This window comes from Camarhynchus parvulus, chromosome 2, assembly GCF_901933205.1.
Source record: "Camarhynchus parvulus chromosome 2, STF_HiC, whole genome shotgun sequence".
Taxonomy (NCBI): domain Eukaryota; kingdom Metazoa; phylum Chordata; class Aves; order Passeriformes; family Thraupidae; genus Camarhynchus; species Camarhynchus parvulus.
In genome coordinates, this window is record NC_044572.1 from 147,888,715 (window position 1) to 147,894,714 (window position 6,000).

General features: G+C 48.1%; 1 protein-coding gene across 1 annotated transcript in view; it reads right to left on the minus strand.

Annotated features, from left to right (window-relative positions):
• Positions 1-5,633, minus strand: part of SLC45A4 (solute carrier family 45 member 4) — a 56,434-nt gene extending 50,801 nt beyond the window's left edge. The window contains 1 exon segment of the mRNA XM_030971570.1: positions 5,456-5,633. The gene's annotated coding sequence lies outside the window, so the exon portion shown is untranslated.
• Between the last annotated feature and the right edge of the window lie 367 nt (positions 5,634-6,000).

Below are 6,000 nucleotides of genomic sequence, written 5' to 3' on the forward strand. Positions count from 1 at the left end.
GCAGCAGCTATTGACTGACAATTTCAGTCGTGCAAGGAAAGTATGTCTCAGTCCTCTCCCAGAACAGCTCAGGCCACCAGATTAGTCAGTCCTCATATAACACTGCAAAAGAGATTGAGTCAAGCCTGAAGTGTCAGGCCAGCCAGGCCTCCTAAAGCTAAAGTTTAATAGTCTTTTTCCTCCATAAATGGGAGTCCTGGAAATCAAGTCTTCCCCATCTTTAACTGGGTCTTAGATTTTGGTAGTGGTCCACATTGTAGAGACCAACTTCCCACCATCTATAGATTGAGATTCATGTTTTGAGCAGAATACATGCCAGCAAGAGCCAAACCAAGGTCAGGAGCAGCTCTTAAGCCAAACCCAATCATTACCCAACAAAAGCCTTGTGTCCTGATGCTTGCCAGAGTCATTTGCCAAGAGCAAGTTTGATGAGGAAACCTGGCTGCTTGTCCCGAGTTGTTACAAAGCCGTATGCCAGCTGCAGTCTAAATGACTGCACAGCACTTGTTGGAAGTACCAGCAAGAAGGGGCTTTAGTTAATAGCCACCGTGTGCCAGTTAGGTCACAGCACAAACCACTCCATGGCTCAGACACTGCAGTGCTCTGAACCCATCACTGAGTGTCCAAAGCCCAGCTTTTAACTCAAGGCAAATTCAGTCTTGGGCAACTCTATTGGAGGTCTAGATTTAATAGCAGGAAATCAGCTCTTTTTCATGCAGAGTACCTTGTTTCACTTGAAGGAATATTATGCTTCTTTACCACACTAGAGAGTAATCATTTTATTTAGAAGAGCAGTAATTACTCAGTGCTTGGATACAAGAGCCCCTCACAGTCCCAGAAGCAGGATATTATATCTGTTTACCAGTGGAAGCTTTGGGTAGTTTCTCTGGGCGGGGATGTGACCCAACTGCAAGATGTGTGGGTAACTGATAAGCTGCTGACCGTGAAAGTCACCTGACAGCACCAGCTCACTGAAAGCACGCAGCCCCTGGTTCACAACACCCCACAGCTTAACAGTGTCTGCTGCCATGCTTGGTTTCTGGGCTGCCCAGGATCTCCTGTCTGAAAGGTGACCCTCAGGTTGAAACATCAGCTGTCAAGCTACACACACGGTGTCACTCATCCTGACAGCATTGTGCTCCAACTTTGACAACTGGATTGTTTTCTGGTTTTGCATGGAGCATTAAACACAGAACAGCTATAAAGTTTATTGGACTTGATACAGCCATTATGAGCAGGTGTAATGCTCTGCTTAGGAAAAGTATTGTTTCACTCACTCATGTCATGTTTAATGCTGGTATATTAAGCTAAGCAACGCTCTCTGCACTCTATAATCCCCGAGTCAATGTACTACTGCTGAATCAAAGTGTTCAGTAAGGCTGATACTAAGCTGAAGGACCATGAGCTCCAAAAGAACAGGTATCAGATCAGTTAATCCATCTCTAAAGGAAAGAACTGCACACAAGGCTGTTCTGTGGGCAGTTTTGGTGAATCTTATGCCTATAGTTTGAATAGGTCACAGCCTGGGATCTTACAAGTATTACAGATATAAAGGTCATGGGAGTGACCCTTGCAAAACTAAAACACAGCACAAACAGTTCTTCATATTACTCATTCCTCTGCAAGCTGCTAAAGCTTCCTCCTCCGTCACGACAGCCTTGTCACTTCCACAGGGCTCTCCTGGCAGATCAGCTGGAAAACTCCATTTCAACTCCAATAGCTTTGCCTCTGTTCAGCATGCTTTTACACTATTAAAAGTAGCCTATAGCATTGCAGTCAGTTTGAAGGGCAAGTGAAGCTTGTTTTTATGTCAAACATGACACCAGCACACATACACTGTTGCTCAACAGATACTGCTTGATCATTTGATGAAATTATTTTAGGATGGCTTATGTTGTTAGAGGGGCAGAGGAGTTACAGACCACAAGTTAAGCTCAAAAGCAGCTGCCAGCTCAAGCTTCTTGTGATGGGCAGTGTGAAGGATTTCACTGGTTTTGCCTACCATGCAAGTAGCAGTGCCCACATTCTGCCAGTGGAACTGGCTTTCTACTCTAGGAATTGCTGCTGGAAGCCATAAGGTGCTCAAATAAATGGTGCATCACAAGCAGAGTTTACAGACTAGACAAGATCAAATGCTCTTGTGAAAAGGAATTGCTTATAGCTTAAATCAGTGTCTCCTGAAAGTCCTGAAGTGTTACATGCAGCTGTGTACACAACTGCAGGCATCACCTGGCAGGTCATTCCACCCAGGAATTCATGACCCCTAAAGCTTCAACATCTTTTCTAAGCTGGCAACATATTTTGACTGCAAGAAAGTTTTTCAAACATTAGGTGCAGGTTCACTGGTGAATTACTCTGCAAGTACCATCCAATGTTAATATTCTCCTTGTTTTTATAAATGATCAATTTAAGTTTATACAGGGATAGAAGCAGAGTCCATGCATTCCTGCCTCAGCATACAAGCAGAGCAACATTATATTACCAAGTCTTAACTTTCTAGTTGCCAGAGAATCCAGGACTGGAGTGAGTTTAAAGGTAATTAACCTTGGAGGTTACAGCCCTGTGAGACAGGTCCAACCTCAGCCTGCTCTCTCACAGCCTGGATTTCCACCTGGAGGAATCAGGGCAGTTACTTCAGAAAGCTCCTCAAACAGGCTCAACACTTGCTTCAGTGTGAAAACTTAAGGTCACATGCACTTAGACATACAAGCATGTGCATTGTTTCAGTCAGAGTTACACCACGCTTCACTGGAAGCCACAAAAATATTCCACTTGTGCCTCCCCACTGAAAAGGCAAATGAACAAAGTTGCATTTCGTGAGTTTTGTTGTAACACAACACAGAAAGAGCAGCAGGTTCACCAGCTGTCAGTCAGTGTTCCTGCCACATTCTCATGACTAATACGGACACCTCCAGCAGAAAACAACCTCCCAAGGCACCACAATACAACTGTACTTAAAACAGACTGATTTTTTTAGGCACATGTCAGCTTGGAGGGAGAGAATTGCCCTCGATTGCAGGCAGTCCCCACAGCATCCAAGCAAGATCACGTCAGCAGATTCTGCTCATTCCTTTCTCAGCAACAGACTCCCAGAGAGCAGCAGGCTCCTGCAGGAGTTAACCCACAGCTACACAGGAGGGTTTATCTGTAGAACCACACGTTTTCCTTTTGCTGAAGATGCCTCAGTCATACATAATTGAACACAAGGACTGCTATCATTTACTTGCTCGGAGAGGCACAAGCCAACCCATGTAAACCAGCCTTTGACACTCCAAATAGCAAACTAAAATAGAAGTTGTTCCACTGATCCCACCCGTTAGATCATGGAAATTGTTATTTTGTCATGAAAACTCCCTTAAGTATCCAATTTAATCCTCATTAATAGAGGAATGAAGCTCACTTCCAAGACAGCAGCTGCCACTACCTTTGACATAAACAGGAACTCTCAGATGTTTTTGGATGCATCAGAGACTACTGGATGCATCTTTAGGAACTTAAGGTAGTGTCAGCTTTTCAAACTTACAGTAAAAAGCACTTCCGTAAGCATTTATAGCCAAAGTGTCAAGTAAATAGTTTGATCTCTTGTCTGAAACCTCTTCCCTTATTTAGGAAGGGAAAAATTAGGCATGTTGAACATTTCATCAATGCAGTATAGTCACTAAACAAGCCAAGCAAGGAAGACCTTATCTTTCACAGTACTGGTAGGAGGGAAGAAGTCACACAAGCAGTGCAATCACATCAGCAACCCCCCCCCTTGCCAGATATTTACAAAAAAGCCTGACTTGGGGAGGGAAGCAGAAAGTATTCACCAGCTCACTCTTTGAGCTCAAGCACCTGCTCAAGCCATATTTCATTAAATATTTTAGTAGCACTGTCTGATCACAGCAGTGGAACATGACGCAGCTCACACTGGAGCAGTTTTTGCAGAGCACAGAGGATACATGCTGTAACAGTGCAATTCCTTCCCACAGATCCTCATAATGATGCAGTTATTTGGCTGGGTCTGTACCTAGTGCTGCCTCTCCTTGTAACATCTCTTTCCCTGAAGGAGAAAACATCTCCTCTGTCTAACATTCAATATCCTGCAATATCTTTCCAGTGCTTTCCCATTTGTAAGTACCTGAATTAGCCAGGCTCCAGAAACATTGATTCACTCACCGCACCCACTGCTAAGTCAGAGTCTCGGCAAAATCTTTGCCTCTCCTCCTTTTTCCCCTCTGTACCTAGAGAATACTGAAGGCAGAGCACTCCAACAGAAAACTGCCCCATGGAGAGAATATTTTTCAAGGTCAAGCAGAGTTTCTGCACCTGCTAAAGGTGCTAAATTGAGGCATGTTAAGAGTTGCAGATCACTTATAACATGAACTTAAGGAAAACTGCTGCATTCATGGAGTTTTAAGAGCCAAGTTGGAAGTAATTTCTTTCCCCAGTACCCTCCCACCATCATATCAGGCTAGGAGAGACTCAATTGTTTTGTGATAAAGCTTTGAGATCAGGTGACAGATTAAGTGTGGAATTATTCAAATGGCAGACTACTGAAGTTTAATAGTCTGAAAAGGCACACTAATTTCCATCTTTGGTCCCTTTCTCAAGTCCTCTTCCAGCGCAGTCTCCACCCAACACAATCCTAAAGGGGCACTTAATGAATTCTGATGAGAAAGAGGTGGCTCAGACACCCCAAACAAGTCTCTCCAACATCACCTTACTCATTTCTCCATTCATTCCTCATCCCTTCCCAAACTCTGTAGCCCAACATCTTCTTTGACCCGATTTCTCACCACAGCACATGGCATTTCGAATTTCCACCTCTGCAGCCTAACATGTCCCTCACCCCCAAGATCCTCATTGTCTTCCCATCCCCATGACTTCACATACCCACACCCCAAAGCTCCTCAACTCTCTCACCTTTCCAGTCCCATAACTCCTTCACTCAAAAAGCTTTTCAGCTCCTAACTCCAAACCCTTCTCATCTTCACTCCAAGGCTTCCTCACCTTCACCAGCCTCTCACCTCCCTTGCCCCAAGCTCTTCCTCACCTTCACCAGCCCTCACCTCCCTCACCCCAAACCCTTCTTGACCTTCACCAGCCCTCACCTCCCGCACCCCAAACTCTTCCTCACCTTCACCAGCCCTCACCTCCCTCACTCTCACGACCTTCTCACCCCAAGCCCTTCCTCACCTTTACCAGCCCTTCAGCCCCCTCACCCCAAACCCTTCCTCACCTTCATCAGCCCCTCACCTTCCTCACCTCCACCAGCCCCTCACCCCAAACTCTTCCCCACCTTCACCAGCCCCTCACCTCCCTCACTCTCACGACCTTCTAACCCCAAGCCCTTCCTCGCCTTCACCAGCCCCTCACCCCCGTCACCCCACAGCTCCTCAGCCGCCCCTCGCCTCCACACGCCGTCCTCACTCCAGACACCCCTCACAGCCCAAGCTCCCGCCGCCCCCCTTACCTGCCCCCGGGTCTCCCCCAGCACCCGGGACCTGCTCCGTGCGGCGGAGGGGGGAGGCGGCGGCGCCGGGGAGGGCGGGGGGGATGAGGGAGGGAAGGAGGGAAGGGACGAGGTCACTGACGGCGGCGCGAGCGCGGCAGCACCGGGCAGCGGCGGCCGCTTTATACCGGGTCCTCGGGAACCGGCACCCGCTTCCGCTTCCGCTTCCGCCCCCTCCCGCCCCCTGGGTCATGAATATGCAGCGAGAGAGGCGTGGCCTCCCGGGGGTACGTGAGTGTGGGTTATGAATATGTATAAAGAGGCAGGGCGTCCCTCGGGCTGTGGGCGTGTTGCATGAATATGTAACGAGGGGCGTGGTCTCGGGGCAGGGTGGGGATGGGCGGGGGGCGTTGCTGGGGGGCGGGGGGCGTTGCTGGGGGGCGGCGGGCGGGCTACGGGGGCGCCCAGCCGTGCGCCGCAGGGGTGCCCACGTGAGTGGAGCCGAGGCGGGCGATGGCGGGGTCGGTGTTGGGCGGTAGCAGCGTCACAGAGTGACAGAATATTCA